General features: G+C 46.2%; 1 protein-coding gene across 9 annotated transcripts in view; it reads left to right on the top strand.

Moving 5' to 3' along the window:
* Positions 1 to 16,600, top strand: part of TXNDC16 (thioredoxin domain containing 16) — an 86,951-nt gene that overhangs the window by 3,142 nt on the left and 67,209 nt on the right. For 6 of the 9 annotated variants that reach the window (XM_043516285.1, XM_043516282.1, XM_043516283.1 and 3 more), the window contains exon 2: positions 10,295 to 10,343. The exons of the other annotated variants lie outside the window; for them this stretch is intronic. The gene's annotated coding sequence lies outside the window, so the exon portion shown is untranslated. The remainder of the gene's footprint in view (positions 1 to 10,294; positions 10,344 to 16,600) is intronic. 9 annotated transcript variants of the gene reach the window in all.

Raw genomic sequence — 16,600 nt, forward strand, 5'->3', positions numbered from 1 at the left:
AAGGGACTGCTCGCCCTGAGCAGGAGTTGAATATCTGTAAAGGTTGAATAGAATAATTACAGATGCCACAATGAAACTACACGGCCAATCCACTTACCAGAGTGCTTGCATTCCCTGTTTCAAAGTGGATGAAACATTAATAAACGCTATGTACAAATAGTCTTCTTTAGCCAGAGCATTTAAAGAAATAAACATTGTAACCAAAAACCAGCCAGTGAAGAGCTCGGACGGCAGTGTGTTCTAATGGATAGAGCATTGGACTATACATTAGAGACCTGGGTTCTAATCCTGACCATAGAGAAATTATTTCAACTTTGTGCGCTACTTTTCCCACCCTTTGTTTTGGGAGCTCTGTGGAGGTGGGGGCAGGGGCTGTTTTACTATGTACAGCACCTTGTGCAGTGGGGCCCTCATCTTAGTTGGAGCATGGGGGATCTACTGTAATACAAATAATAAAGTAACAAATCAGCAGGTTGCAGACAGCATACGTAGGCCCCATTTTCCAGTATGGCTAGTGATCACTGGTTTTGGGTGTCCAACTGGAGACACCTTCGGGGCCTGATTTTCAGGGGGTAGGTGTCTTAAGCCGAGCATAGAAAAAAAATCAACCCGTCCCAAACCACTAATCGCTTTTGGAAATCAATCAATCACAGCCAAAGCTGGAGCTGGGACTGGAACCCGCTTGGAAAACATGGTCGTTCCAGTCTGAGCAAAAGGAAAATTGTAAATTGCATTTCTAGTGGAGGCACAACCCATTGGCTCTTGTTTATCTTTGGAATAAATACTATGGGCCAGATTCCACCCTTAGCTGTACACGCACAAGCCCCACTGAAATCAGCAATGTACAAGTGTTGGTACCAGAACATAACAATGGCCAGACTGGGTGTAACCATGCTGGTTCTGGTGGCACCCAACTGAGCATGCCAGTTCAGAACAAATTGCTTCAAGCAGGGCAGTTACAGCTCCAGGCTGGGGTTTTTCCACCTCTAAGGTGGAGTTACCATATCTGAACATTCAAAAAAGAGGACACTCCACGAGGGGGGGTTTGCTCATGCCCCCCACCCCAACTCTATCCCTTCCCTGCCCCCATTCCAACCCCTTCCCCGAAGTCTCCTCCCCAATTCTGCCCCCTCCCTGCCCCATTGGACCCCTTTCCCAAATCCCCGCCATGGCCCTGCCTCCTCCCCATAGCGCGCCGTGTTCCCCCTCCTTCCCCCTCCCCCCCAGCCGTGCAAAACAGCTGTTTCGCGTCGCAAGCGCTGGGAGCTAGGGGGAAAAAGCAGGCACTCTCTCTAATGGTCAACATTCACTCTCTTGAATGATCAGCTCTTCTTTGGGGAAAAATAATAATGGCAAAATCCCGGATGTTTTTAGATATTTAAAAATTCCTCCCGGATGGCGATTTAAGAACCAAAAAGCCGGACATGTCCGGGAAAATACAGACGTATGGTAACCCTATTCTAAGGCAAATCAAACCAGCCAGACAGAGAGGATTTTGGTTTTACCCCCCTGGCTAACCACAAGTCACACAAGCAATTCCCTTAGATACTTCAGTTTCCCAGTATCACCATCAGTGCCACTCGTTATGGGGATGAGTGGTTATGAAAACCAATACCCCAATAAAAGAAAAAAAGGTTCTCTTGATCCCAAAGGGTCCAAGCCCCAGACTCAGGTCAGTATATAAATCAGATCTTACCCACAAATCACGCTGTTGCCGATCCTTTAGAATCTAAAATGTAAAGGTTTATCATGAAAGGAAAAAGATACAAATGAGAGCTAGAATGGGTTAAATGGAATCAATTACATACAGTAATGGCACAGTTCTTGGTTCAGGCTTGTAGCAATGATGGAATAAACTGCTGGTTCAAATCAAGTCTCTGGAGAACATCCACAGCTGGGATGGGTCATCAGTCCTTTGTTCAGAGCTTCAGCATAGCAAAGTTCCTCCAGAGGTATGAAGCAGGATTGAAGACAAAATGGAGATGAGGCATCAGCCTTTTATAGGCTTTTCTAAGTGTAAGAACCCCTCTTTGTTCTTACTGTGGAAAATTACAGCAAAATGGGGTTTGGAGTCACATGGGCAAGTCCCTGCATACTTTGCTGAGTCACAAGGCCTATCTGCCTTCTCTCAAGGGTCAGTTGTATAGCTGATGGTTCTTAATGGGCCATCAAGCAGGCTAGGCAGAGCTGACACCGACTTGTCTGGGGTGTCACGCAGAAACATAGTATACATTTGAAATACAGACAGTATAGAGCCAATATTCATAACTTTAACTACAAAAATTATACACACACAGACAGCTTAATCATAACCAACAAACCATAACCTTGTCCTAGACACCTTATTTGACTCCCTTTATAAAAGATTTGGTGCCACTACAGGACCTTGGTTGAAACAATGATCTATACAGTCCCAGATTATGTCAATTATGTCACACTGGGTCAAACCAAAGGTCCGCCTAGCCCAGTATCCTGTCTCCGACAGTGGCCAATGCCAGGTGCCCCAGAGGGAATGAACAGAACAGGTAATCAAGTGATCCATCCCATCGCCCATTCTCAGCTTCTAGCAAACAGAGGCTAGGGACACCATTCCTGCCCATCCTGGCTAATAGTCATTGATGGACCTATCCTCCATGAATTTATCTAGTTCTTTTTTGAATCCTGTTATAGTCTTGGCCTTCACAACATCCCCGGGCAAGGAGTTCCACAGGTTGACTGTGCATAGTGTGAAAAAAATACTTCCTTTTATCTGTTTTAAATCTGCTGCCTATTAATTTCATTTGGTGACCCCTAGTTCTTGTGTTATGAGAAGGAGTAAATAACACATCCTTATTTACTTTCTCCACACCAGTCATGATTTTATAGACCTCTGTCATATCCCCCCTTAGTCGTCTCTTTTTCAAGCTGAAAAGTCCCAGTCTTACTATCTCTCCTTATATGGAAGCTGTTCCATACCCTAATCATTTTTGTTGCCCTTTTCTGAATCTTTTCCAATTCCTATATATCTTTTTTTGAGATGGGGCAACCACATCTGCACGTAGCCCCAAGGTCAAAACACAATATATAGTATCTGGACCGGTTCTGCAGGACAGGTGATGGAGAGGAACAGATTCATACTCGTAACTGTGCCCTCCAAATATATAATTAATTACCCCTTTGGACTCAAGTGAATAATCAATATTCTGGGTCTTGTGGGTTATTTCTGTTAGGAGGAGAAATTGATGTAGTCAGGTATGTCCATGATGCAATCCTGTTTATTTACAAGAATGTACAAAGTCCTATTTTCCTGAACACACTGGGAATCAAACAGCTGGAGACAGTTTCTTTGCGTATAGTCCCAAGCCTCTTTCCAGCCAGTACTGTGCCCACAAAGCTCTCTTGCTCTTTGCTTTTTCCCAGGTTCACACTACAAAGTGCATCTCTGAGGCTTCCTTTCTGTCATCTGTGTGCATCTGTGGTGTTTCTGCTCCTTCTCTCACACACAGATCTCCCTCCAAGAATACCTCGCCCCCTGCATTTGCATTCAAACTCCTCCCTCACATAGCTCAGATTCCTGACCAGCTTTGCGCGTGGCCTGTCTTTTGAGTGGCGGCTTTTATTGCTTCAGCTATCTATTGTAGAAAGAAGCTTGATTGTTTTTACACTTATCCTCAATGAAGAGGCAGCTCTTCTACCTTCAATGAGGTTTCACTCAGCCCCCAAAAAAACAACAAACATTACTCTCTCTCTCACACACACACAATATTAAAGGAATATTATTAAGGTTGCAAGTACTCAAAAGTTAGGAAATGCCAGAACTAAGGCTGCCTGAGCAATCTCAATTTGACCTGCTTGTGCATATGCATTATGATACAGTCTTTAGTTACAGGATCACATTCTGTTTTTTCCACAGGACCTCTGCCTCATTCAGTGCACAGGATGGATGGTGCTCAGTTAATCAGTAGCTATTCAGTACTTTGTTTTCTTCTTGCTGCTCAATGTGTGGCTCTTAGTCTTTAACTGACCACAGTTCAATCCCTGCTTTTTGAAGGCAGAATTATATATTTCGTCATGGGATTTTCTACAATATCACTACTCTACGAGCATTTCACAAACTTTAATTAATCTATTTTCACAAAACCCTGTGAGGTGCGGGGGTATTAAACCCATTTTACAAGTGGAGAACAGAGATATTAAGGTCAAAAGTGTTTGCTAATTTTGGGTGCTCAGTTTGAGACTTCTAGGACCTGATTTTTCAGAGTTCTTAGCATTACAGAGCTAATGTTCTAATTAGGGCTGTCAAGCAATTAAAATCAATCACACGATTAAAAAAATTAATTGCGATTAATAGCACTGTTAAGCAATAGAATACCATGTATTTACATATTTTTGGATGTTTTCTACATTTTCAAATATATTGATTTCAATTACAAAACAAAATAAAAATTGTGCAGTGTTCCTTTTATATTTATTTTTGATTACAAGTATTTGCATTGTAAAAAACAAAATAAATAGTATTTTTCAGTTCACCTAATACAAGTACTGTAGTGAAATCTCTTTATCCTGAAAGTTGAATTTAAATGTAGGTTTACGTACAAAAAAACTGCATTCAAAAATAAAACAGTGTAAAATTTTAGAGCCTGCAAGTCCACTCAGTCCTACTTCTTGTTCAGCCAATCAAGTTTTACATTTGCAGGAAATAATGTTGCCCCCTTCTTGTTTACAATATCCCCTGAAAGTGAGAACAGGTGTTCGCATGGCACTGTTGTAGCCAGCATCGCAAGATATTTATGTGCCAGATGTGCTAAAGATTCATATATCCCTTCATGCTTCAACCACCATTCCAGAGGACGTGCGTCCAAACTGATGACGGGTTCTGCTTGATAACAATCCAAAGCAGTGCAGACTGATGCATGTTCATTTTCATCATCTGAGTCAGATGCCACCAGCAGAAGGTTGATTTTCTTTTTTTGGTGGTTCGGGTTCTGTAATTTCCGCATCAGTGTTGCTCTTTTAAGACCTGAAAGCACGTTTCACACCTCATCCCTCTCAGATTTTGGAAGGCACTTCAGATTCTTAAACCTTTGGTCGAGTGCTGTAGCTATCTTTAGAAATCTCACATTGGTACCCTCTTTGCATTTTGTCAAATCTGTAGTGAAAGTGTTCTTAAAATGAACGTGTGCTGGGTCATCATCCAAGACTGCTAGAACATGAAGTATATGGCAGAATGTGGGTAAAACAGAGCAGGGGACATGCAATTATCCCCCAAGGGGTTCAGTCACAAATTCAATTAACGCATTATTTTTTTAACAACCATCATCGGCATGGAAGCATGTCCTGTGGAATGGTGGTAAAGCATGAAGGAGCATACGAATATTTAGCATATCTTGAATGTAAATACCTTGCAATGCCAGCTACAAAAGTGCCAGGCAAATGTCTGTTCTCACTTTCTAGTAACAAAGAAGTAGGCAGCATTAGCTCCTGCAAATGTAAACAAACTTGTTTGACTGAGCGACTGGCTGAACAAGAACTAGGACTGAATGGACTTGTGGGATCTAAAGTTTTACATTGTTTTGTTTCTGAGTGTAGTTGTGTAACAAAAAAAAAAAATCCACATTTGTAAGTTCAACTTTCATGACAAAGATTGCACGACAGTACTTGTATGAGGTGAATTGAAAAATACAATTTCTTCTGTCTATCATTTTTACAGTGCAAATATTTGTAATAAAAAAATACACACTTTATATTGTGTTGTAATTGAAATCAATATATATGAAAATGTAGAAAAACATCCAAAATATTTAATAAATTTCATTTGGTATTCTGTTTAACAGTGCGATTAAAACTGCAATTAATCACAATTAATTTTTTGGAGTTAATTGCGTGAGTTAACTGCGATTAATCAACAGCCCTAATTCAAAGCACATCTTCCATTGACTTGAGTTCTAGCTGGGTGCTCAGCACTTCTGCAAATCATACCCCAGGGCCTCAAGTCAAGCACTCAGAAAATGAGGAACACAGTGAGGGAGGGTCCTTCAGACAACAGCCTCCTTCACTGCAGAGCCTGATTCATCCCCAGAGCAGGTCCAGCCTGTGCACTGAGTGAGGCGAGGGTCCTGTGGAAACAAATAGTATGTGGTCATGTCATTAAAGATTGTATCAAAATGCATGGGAGGAGGAGATTAAGGTTGCCCTGGCAACCTAAATTCTGGCATATTCTTACTTTTGCACGCACAACTCTGCAACCGTACTAATGTTTTTAACAAGTTTTGTGTGTGTCATCTCAGGTTTTTCTAAAAAACTAAAAATCCCAGAAATTCCATCATGTATCATCACATTGAAATGTGCATGGTCGGAATCTTCAGCTCTACCGTACAGATCCATGCCACTTGAGCTAAAGTAGGTTTCAGAGTAGCAGCCGTGTTAGTCTGTATTCGCAAAAAGAAAAGGAGTACTTGTGGCACCTTAGAGACTAACAAATTTATTTGAGCATAAGCTTTCGTGAGCTACAGCTCACTTCATCGGATGCATTCATCAGATGCATCGGATGAAGTGAGCTGTAGCTCACGAAAGCTTATGCTCAAATAAATTTGTTAGTCTCTAAGGTGCCACAAGTACTCCTTTTCTTTTTTTGAGCTAAAGTAGTAAGTGACAGCAGTAGTAGGTTGTCATCCTCTGTGTGGACCAGCCCTCGCTGGGAGTGGAACACTTTGCCAGTGAGGTTCACAGATATTTGCTGTCAGCAGAGGAATGGCGAGACTCAGGAATTTTCCATTCCAGGCTCTGGAAAGGTGTGTTCTTTAGTGGGCACGGACTCTTCTGCCCATTCCCCTCAAGCTTGGCCCCTTCTGCCTGGTCCCGGTCCTAGAGTCACCCTTCTGGACTCCCCATCCCATTCTCAGTCCCCCTCTGCCTTCCACTCTTACTTCCACTCCTTGCCCAACTAGCCCCAGTTCCACTCTTCCCCCACTCACAACATTGTGCAGCCCAAAGGCTCCCTCAGTCGCCTTTCCCGGGCTCCTCATCCAATCTCAGTACCTCCCCCCTCCCCTTCCAGCTCCTTGTCCTAATCTCCTCCTCCCCCTCACCTCCTTCCCTTGTCCTACTGGTTCCCAGACCCACTCTCCATGTTCAGCTAGGTCCAGTCTCCTTCCCAGCTTCTTGTCTGGTCTCAGTCTCCACACACCCACTGGCTCCCAGTTCCCACTCTTTTCCTCCTTGGCTCCCAGTTCCAGTCTCTCCCTTGCTCCCATTCCCGGTCTCCTTACCCAGCCATTCCCAGTCTTCCTGCCCTCTTGTCCCTGCTCTCCTTCCCCAACCAGTCCCAGTTCAACCCCCTGATTTGTCTCTGTCCCCATCCTAGCGCCCAGTTGTCCTCCTGTGACAGTGTGCGACTCACCACTGCAGCACCTCCTACTGGCTTGTCCTGGAGATTAGCTCTGCTAGCCAGTGTGCCTTCTTCTGGTGAGGTCTCACCGCCACCACTTCTGCTCCTGGACCCGTGTCGTTCCAAGGACCACGATGCCCTCTCCAGGGCACAGCCCTTCAGCTGTGCCACACTCAGTGCTCCCCTCTTCCAGGGGAACTGCAGTCCACTGTCCAGCCACTTCCCCAAGTGGCAACTGCAGCCCAATGTTTGGCCACTTCCTCAGTGGCACCCCAGTACTCCAGGCCCCAGCCTACTGATCCTGTAGATAGCCATCACTTGCTGCATCCCCTCTAACTCCTCAGTAGATTTCCCTGGGCCACTTCCCCATGGCCCCAGCACCCTCTTTGCCCCAGCCTCAGGGCCTCAGCCTGCAGATCCCTGCAGCCTGCCAGGAGCTGCCTTTAGCTCCCCGAGTCTCTGCCTGCAGCACTGGTCGGTCCAGGGTGCTTTCTGCCTTCAGCCTGCAAGGCAGCCAGTTCTCCCTCCTCAAGTTCCAGGGAGTGACTGAAGCTGCTCGTTCATCTGCAGCCCTTCTTATATGGGCCAGCCCAGCCCTGATAGGCTGCTCCTCACAGCCCCTCTCTGATTGGCCGCCTCCTGCGCAACCTCCCTAGGTCTCTATTAAACCCTTATGGGCCAGTGTGGGGCAGATGCCCCATCACACCTCCCTACACACATTTTACACCCCCCTGGCTCCCAGTCCCGCCTTTCTCTCTGGACTCATCCAATCTCAGTGCCCCCCTCACTTTTATGTCCCAGTCCCTTTGCCTGCCAGTCCCAATTCTCCTCCCACATCCCAGCTCCTCCTCAGACCTGTCTCCCTTCTCCCTCCTTCCCACGGGTTCCAGTCTCCCCCCAGCTCCTCATCGTATCTCAGTCTCCCTGCCCACCCACGGCTCCCAGCCATCACCCTCCATTTCCCTCCCTGGTTCCCAGTCCTGGTCTTCTTGCCCAGCTTGTCTCTGGCTCCCATTTGGCTCCCAGTCCCATCCTTAGCCAGGCCCAGTCTCCCCCCCGACTCAACTCCCAGTATCAGTTTCTCCCTCCCTCCCCTTGCCGCCTTTGGAGCGCCGCTGGCGGAAGCTCCTGAGAAGTGGGGGGGCCACCGGCTCCTGGACCGTGGCCCCGCCCATGCTCTGCGCTGAGGCCCTGCTCCCCTCGGCTTCTTCCCCCGGGGTTCTGGCCATGCTGCACCTCGTCTGGCCCCCGCTCCGCCGCTTTCCCTGAGGCCCCCCTGCCTGCCGCTCCTTTCCACCTCAGGGGAGAGACACAAGCGGCAGCTGGGGGGGGCTTGGGGGAGGGAATGAAGAGGTGCAGGCAACAGGCAGGGGGCCTCTGGGGAGGGGGTGGCAAGGAGCGAGTGGCAGGGGGCCATGGGGAAAGAGGCCAAATGGGGCCTTGGGGCACAGTGGGGTTGGGGTGCCGGGGGGGGGCCTTGTGGGGAGGAGGCTGAGCTGGGACTGACATGGCGATATAAGAACTTGAGCCCTTTCTATACCAGCTCTTCCACTCTTGCTGCACCATGTTCTCCCCCTGATGCAAGTCCCAAATTAGCCTTCAGGTAAAATCTCCCATCCAAAGCCCATCCCCTGCCAGGGCAATATCCAAGTGCTGTCATACGCAGGGGCTTCCCATGTTTGCTCTTATCTCGCCTTGCTGTGGGTGACTGCTCTCTGCTCACATTTACAGGAAACCATTGCTGCCACATCTCAGGGCCTGTTCTGTCTTTGTCACTTCGGATTTGCACCCATGTAAATGGGGGGAGAACTGATTCCAGCAACTTTACAGAAGTAACCCGGCTCCCTCTCTACATCTTCTGTACAAAGTCCTGTTCTTATTTACCTAACTACAGTGTTAGATCTGCCTCACATCTAAGCATTTCTCCACTCTCCATTTGTATCTGGCTGTCCAGTTTATCTACCTGCATTTCGAAAGTGCCTGTCACTGAAGGCTCTGGCTCCATTTGGGAATAGCTCTGATTCATCTATCTGTGCAGCCAAACTGGTGCTGACCCCTCAGGCTGGACAAAGGCAAACTATAGAGACAAGGTGGGCGAAGTAATATCTTTTCTTGGACCAACTTTTGTTTTAGAACACTGGATTTATGGCTTGTTACAGTCATCTGTAACCCACTAACCCCCTTTTGTCCTATGACTGAAGAGGTGTTAATGGGCCACTCTACGCTGAATGGTCCCTGACAATATGTGCTAACTACTTACCCTAAACAATCTGTTCCACTTTGCGTTCTGCTGTGAGGCTGGGAATTCCTTTCCCAGACCTGACAAAGAGCTCTGTGTGGCTGGAAAGCTTGTCTCTCTCTCACCAGCTGAAGCTGGTCCAATAAAAGATATTACCTCATCCACCTCGTCTCTAATATCCTGCCACCAACAGGGCTACAACTACACTGCATAAAGGCAAACTGTGTTAATTAAAAGCAGCAAAGAGTCCTGTGGCACCTTATAGACTAACAGACATATTGGAGCATAAGCTTTCATGGGTGAATACCCACTTGTGCCACTACCTTGATTGCCAGGCACTAATGGCTGAGTTGGGGCTCTTGCTGAATGTGGACAAGGCTTGGAATCCAGCTAGCTCTTGCTTTGGCCATGTGGGTTGATTCTCCAGTGCCTTGCCCCCGATTGATGATTAATACTACGGCTGAGGGGATGTGAAATGCTATCCGATTACAAAGGAACACGATATAATTGTTTGTTCCTAGCACAATGGCGTTCAGGTCCGTGAATGGGGCTCCTGGGAGCTGCAGGAATTAAATAATAATAATACACTCATCTTGCACAGGTGTAAATGATGACGCAAGGTGCAAGACTGTGGAGAATAAGGCCTGGTGTCCATTTCCCTATTCATTCCCACTCTTATTTACTTCTAGGCCTCCTTTCAGGATACTTCATTACGAAGCAGCAGGAACTGACCCACAGGTAAAGTTGAACTTAGATTTCCGCCCTGTAAATCTGACTTTTTAAAATATTCCCCTCCACGCCCCAGCTTTCTCAAAAAAGACACAGAGCCCCCCAAAATTCCACCTGCCACATCTCATCCCTGGGATGGGAATTTTTGGGAAGTTTGGTGAAATTCAGAGAGAGATTTGAAAGTTACGGTGTCTCTGTCACTGGAAAATGCCCTAGTTCTTTCTTTTTTGACAGGGGATGGGGGGAGGCAAACTCATCCTTTCTCCAGAAGGGTTTGGTGTCCAGCCTCCCTGTTTGTTTTATTGGCCTTGCTGGGGGAGAGGTGCCTTTGAGTTGATTTTGGGGTGGGGCAGTATTTGGGGAATTCCTAAGTTATAAAGAGGTGGTTTGATGTGCACAGAGAGCACTATTTACAGTAGAAATAACGTAAACATTTATAATTTAAACTGACCTTCTGCTGACTCCAGCCTTTGCTGCAGTCACTGTTGGAGTGAGCCAGTGATGGGGGTCATGGACAGGGGGAAGGTAAGCAGGGGCGGATCCAGGGGGCAGGAGTTCAGAAGGAGGGCATGGGGGGAGAGGGAGGGGATTGGAAGGGCGGTGGACTTGGGGTAAGGGGCACATCGACATTAGCATGGAGTTGCGCTCTCTGATCTTGGACTGTGGGGCTCTGCAGAAGGGGAAAGTGGAGGGGGACGCAGGACACTGGTGGGCCATGGAGGGCGTCGCAGGAGACCCTGTAGGCATAGGGTTGCCAGGTGCCCGGTTTTCGACTGGAAAGTCTGGTCGAAAAGAGAACCTGGAAGTGTCCAGTCAGATCTACTGACCGGACCCCAAAAGTCCGGTTCGCCGGGTTATTAACCAACACCAGCCCCTGCTCAGCCGGGGCTATCTCCTCCCTGCAAGTAGGCTCCTTGTCAGGCTGCAGTAGCTCCTGTCCCAGCCTCAAAGCAGAGGGAGCCCAGTTGGGGGGTGGAGGTGGGAGAGGGAGGTGGAGATGATCCAGAGAGCGACAGGGATGGGGCGGAGAGGAGTGAGTGATGGGAGCGGGGCCTTGGGGGAAGAGACGGAGCGGGGGCAGGGTCTCGGGGTCCGGTTACCAACAAATTGAAAGGGGGTAGGGAGTGTGAAATGTGGGCAAATGAGAGTGGGCATGGGGGACATGTAATGGGATGAAGGGGTCTGGGGAGCCATAGAGGGAATGTGTGTGTGTGTGTGTGTGTGTGTGTGTGTGTAGGGACTAGAAGAGATGTGGGTGGGATCAAGCAGACGGCTAGAGGAGCAGATAGAGAGGAGGGAAGAATAATGGGGGGAGATGGAGGGATGCTTGGAAGAAGGCCAAGGGCCTGAACGAGATGGCAGCTACTGGGGAACATGAGGAGAGGCAGAGAACAGGTGATAGGGAGATCATGCCGGGCCACAGGAAAGCCTGGAAAGGCTGGTCATTGCTGAGGGCAGGTAGGGTCCCAGTGTGGGGTGTGCAGGATCACAGTAGACGTGGCCAAGCAGTGTGTGGGACGATGGGACTGGACATAACAGGGAAGGAGCACTGGGGGGTTGAGAGAGGGTGGGGTCTTGTAAACATCTTTAAAACATCAAACACTTAAAATCTTCTAGGTATAAAACTTTAAGCATGTAATGTCTCCCCTCGGCGGCTCCCATAGTGCCCTGGCTGGTGGAGCCCCTGATCTGTCACACTCTGCTTCCTCCAAAGCATGGAGAGAAGGACACTGCTCTCTTTTCCCCCCAGCCAAACAATGATGCTGCTTTGCAAATGCTCTTCCTGATCAACAAGCCATCCCTGATGCAGGGGAACAAACGAGACAGTAGAGCAAAGTTAACTCCAATTACTTTACAAACAGGGAGGAGATCATCAGAGTCTCTCAAATGAGAATGAAATTCCTCTGCTCTGTCTAAGGGGTTTCCAGAGCCGTCGTCTCTGAACTTTGTTAGGGCCTGATTCAAAGCCCATGGAGGCCAGTAGAAATCCTTCTGTTAATTGCACTGAGTTTTGGGTCAGATTCTGTGTGCTTCCTAGCTGCTTCTCTAGGCACCACAGTGACAGAAATAATAATAAAGTAGTATACTAATTTGAAAAAAATGTTGGAACGTGTTTAAAACTGCAGCCTGTGTTTTTCAGGCAGTATTAAAAACAATGTCTGTTTTTAGGAGACAAGTTTAAGTAGCTGGTGGAGAGTGCATTCTTTTTTACTCTTATGGGAATTGTGCACCACTGCGCAATGCGCAAATTCTGCAGAATTTGTGCAGAAATTAATGTTGTGCGTGCAGAATTTCCTTTTCCGCCCTTCAGAAATGGGCTGCAGAGCTGCTGACTGCTACTAGGGGCCGCTGGACCCAGCACAGTCCAGCTCGCAAATAGAAGACGCTGCCGGGGGCGGGAGAGGGAAGGAGCTGGAGGGTTCCCAGCAGCAGCAGTTCCCTGGGGGCGGGAGAGGGAAGACGCTGGAGGGTTCCTGGCAGCAGCAGTTCCCTGCAGGCCGGGAAGGAAGGAAGGGGTGTACAGGGAACTCCCCACAAGCCCAGGAGCCAGCATCAGGTTGTTTCTCCCTCTGGATCCTTGGGCTCTTGGGAGTCCATGGCAGGTTTCTGGGGCAGAGGGGTGAGAAACAGTAACTGGTTGTCATAGTGGTTTTTTAACTCTCTACTCCTGGAGGAATTTTTTTGTCTGTACCGTTACAGACATACTTACTGACAGGTATTTTGAAATAAATTACCAAAATAATTGAAACTGGCATGATTATATAGTGTTATTTTGACAAAAAATATGCAGAATTTTAAAATATTATGCACAGAATTTCACATTTTTTGGCACAGAATTTGAATTTTTTTGGTGCAGAATTCTCCCAGGAGTACTTCTCCTGCCCCTGGATGTTAAGCATCACTCAACAAGGAGCGGACAGACACAATGGCATGTGCTGATGGTGTTGCTTATTATTCAGCTTGGTTGAATTAGATTTTTATAATTTTGATGGATAATATCAACATATTTTTAAGCATTTTTTCTCTTTGTATCAGTTTACATTTTCACAGTTGCATGAAATGCTGGGGAGGGGTCAGACAATTATTTAGACATTGAGATTCAAACAGTTAAGGCTTTATAAACCATGTACATAAATTGTCAATATCAGATATCGAACTATACAAAGGAAATAACCTTAATTCAACAAATCATACCTGTTTTTACTGTTCATTTGCTAGTTTCTTTGTAACAAGCCTAATTCAAAAGTCTAAATCACTCAGTTTTGACTCTTAAGTTCTCAAACAGCATTTTGCTTACTTCCCCTACCTGTACATATAGATTATTATAGAAGGAAATATATTTTCATGGGTTAGTGTGTGAACGGTGCAATCAATGTTTATTGACGTTTACCAATAAAATTCTAATCCTTCCAAGCCTACTTACTATAAAGTGGAATTTGTGTGTACTTGTATTTTAAAGTGTCCTGTTTTCCATGCAGAGATCAGGAAAGGCAGAGCACTTGAACACAGAGCGAGAACCTGAAGATTAGCTGGCTCTGTCTCTTTGCTAACTATCTGGCCCCACAGTATGCCAACATTTTTATGGCTGACTTAGAACAACACTTCCTCAGCTCTCGTCTCCTAATGCCCCTACTCTACTTGCGCTACATTGATGACATCTTCATCATCTGGACCCATGGAAAAGAAGCCCTTAAGGAATTCCACCATGATTTCAACAATTTCCATCCCACCATCAACCTCAGCCTGGACCAGTCCACACAAGAGATCCACTTCCTGGACACTACGGTGCTAATAAGCGATGGTCACATAAACACCACCCTATATCGGAAACCTACTGACCGCTATTCCTACCTACATGCCTATAGCTTTTATCCAGATCATACCACACGATCCATTGTCTACAGCCAAGCTCTACGATATAACTGCATTTGCTCCAACCCCTCAGACAGAGACAAACACCTACAAGATCTCTCTCATGCATTCCTGCAACTACAATACCCACCTGCTGAAGTGAAGAAACAGATTGACAGAGCTAGAAGAGTACCCAGAAGTCACCTACTACAGGACAGGCCCAACAAAGAAAATAACAGAACGCCAGTAGCCATCACCTTCAGCCCCCAACTAAAACCTCTCCAACGCATCATCAAGGATCTACAACCTATCCTGAAAGACGACCCATCACTCTCACAGATCTTGGGAGACAGGCCAGTCCTTGCTTACAGACAGCCCCCCAATCTGAAGCAAATACTCACCAGCAACCACACACCAGACAACAGAACCACTAACCCAGGAACCTAGCCTTGCAACAAAGCCCATTGCCAATTCTGTCCACATATCTATTCACGGGACACCATCATAGGGCCTAATCACATCAGCCACACTATCAGAGGCTCGTTCACCTGCGCATCTACCAATGTGATATATGCCATCATGTGCCAGCAATGCCCCTCTGCCATGTACACTGGTCAAACTGGACAGTCTCTACGTAAAAGAATGAATGGACACAAATCAGACGTCAAGAATTATAACATTCAAAAACCAGTTGGAGAACACTTCAATCTCTCTGGTCACTCGATTACAGACCTAAGAGTGGCTGTCCTTCAACAAAAAAGCTTCAAAAACAGACTCCAACGAGAGACTGCTGAATTGGAATTAATTTGCAAACTGGATACAATTAACTTAGGCTTGAATAGAGACTGGGAATGGATGAGTCATTATACAAAGTAAAACTATTTCCCCATGTTATTTCTCCCCCCCCCACCCCCCACTGTTCAGATATTCTTGTTAACTGCTGGAAATAGCCTACCTTGCTTGTCACCATGAAAGGTTTTCTCCTTTCCCCCCCTGCTGCTGGTGATGGCTTATCTTAAGTGATCACTCTCCTTACAGTGTGTATGATAAACCCATTGTTTCATGTCCTCTGTGTGTGTATATCAATCTCCCCTCTGTATTTTCCACCAAATGCATCCGATGAAGTGAGTTGTAGCTCACGGAAGCTTATGCTCAAATAAATTTGTTAGTCTCTAAGGTGCCACAAGTACTCCTTTTCTTTTTGCTGTTGGAGGGTGGCTAGATTTTTTTTTGTTTTTGAGCACTCCTGCTATAACAGCCTCAGTTTGTTGAGGTTGCCAACCTTCCAGGATTATTCTCGAGTCTCCGGGATTCAAAGATTAATCTTTAATTAAAGATTATGTCACGTGATGAAACCTCCAGGAATGCGTCCAACCAAAATTGGCAGCCCTAATACCTGGGAGCACAAGATGTCACAATATACGGTCTCATGGTCTGTCTTAAACAGGAGGTGTTGAGTAAAGAAATCATCTGTAGCTATAGTGCAAAACAAAGGGGCTTCTATGCAGCTTGAATCCCAGCTTTGTCTCCCTTGTTTGCCAGGGGACCACAGCTTGCTTGGAACTCTATACAGCGAGCAGTGACATCTAGTGGCTGAGTCATATATTGCAAACAAACATTACAAACCCTAGGACAAAATACAACATGGTTTTACAAAAGGTAGATCATGCCAAACCAACCTGATCTCCTTCTTTGAGAAAGTAACAGATTTTTTAGACAAAAGAAACGCAGTGGATCTAATTTACCTAGATTTCACTAAGGCGTTTGATACGGTGCCACATGGGGAATTGTTAGTTAAATTGGAAAAGATGGGGATCAATATGAAAATTGAAAGGTGGATAAGGAATTGGTTAAAAGAGAGACTACAGGGGGTCATACTGAAAGGTGAACTGTCAGACTGGAGGGAGGTTACCAGTGGAGTTCCTCAGGGATCGGTTTTGGGACCAATCTTATTTAATCTTTTTATTACTGACCTCGGCACAAAAAGTGGGAGTGTGCTAATAAAGTTTGCGGATGATACAAAGCTCGGAGGTATTGCCAATTTAGAGAAGGACTGGGATATCATACAGGAGGATCTGGATGACTTTGTAAACTGGAGTAATAGTAATAGGATGAAATTTAATAGTGAGAAGTGCAAGGTCATGCATTTATGGATTAATAACAAGAATTTTAGTTGTAAGCTTGGGACGCATCAATTAGAAGTAAAGGAGGAGGAGAAGGACCTTGAAGTATTGGTTGATCACAGGATGACTATGAGCCGCCAATGTGATATGGCCGTGAAAAAAGCTAATGTGGTCTTGGGATGCATTAGGTGAAGTATTTCCAGTAGAGATAAGGAGGTGTTAGTACCGTTATACAAGGCACTGGTGAGACCTCACCTGGAATACTGTGTGCAGTTCTGGTTTCCCATGTTT

The sequence above is a fragment of the Dermochelys coriacea genome, chromosome 6, assembly GCF_009764565.3.
Source record: "Dermochelys coriacea isolate rDerCor1 chromosome 6, rDerCor1.pri.v4, whole genome shotgun sequence".
Lineage (NCBI taxonomy): Eukaryota > Metazoa > Chordata > Testudines > Dermochelyidae > Dermochelys > Dermochelys coriacea.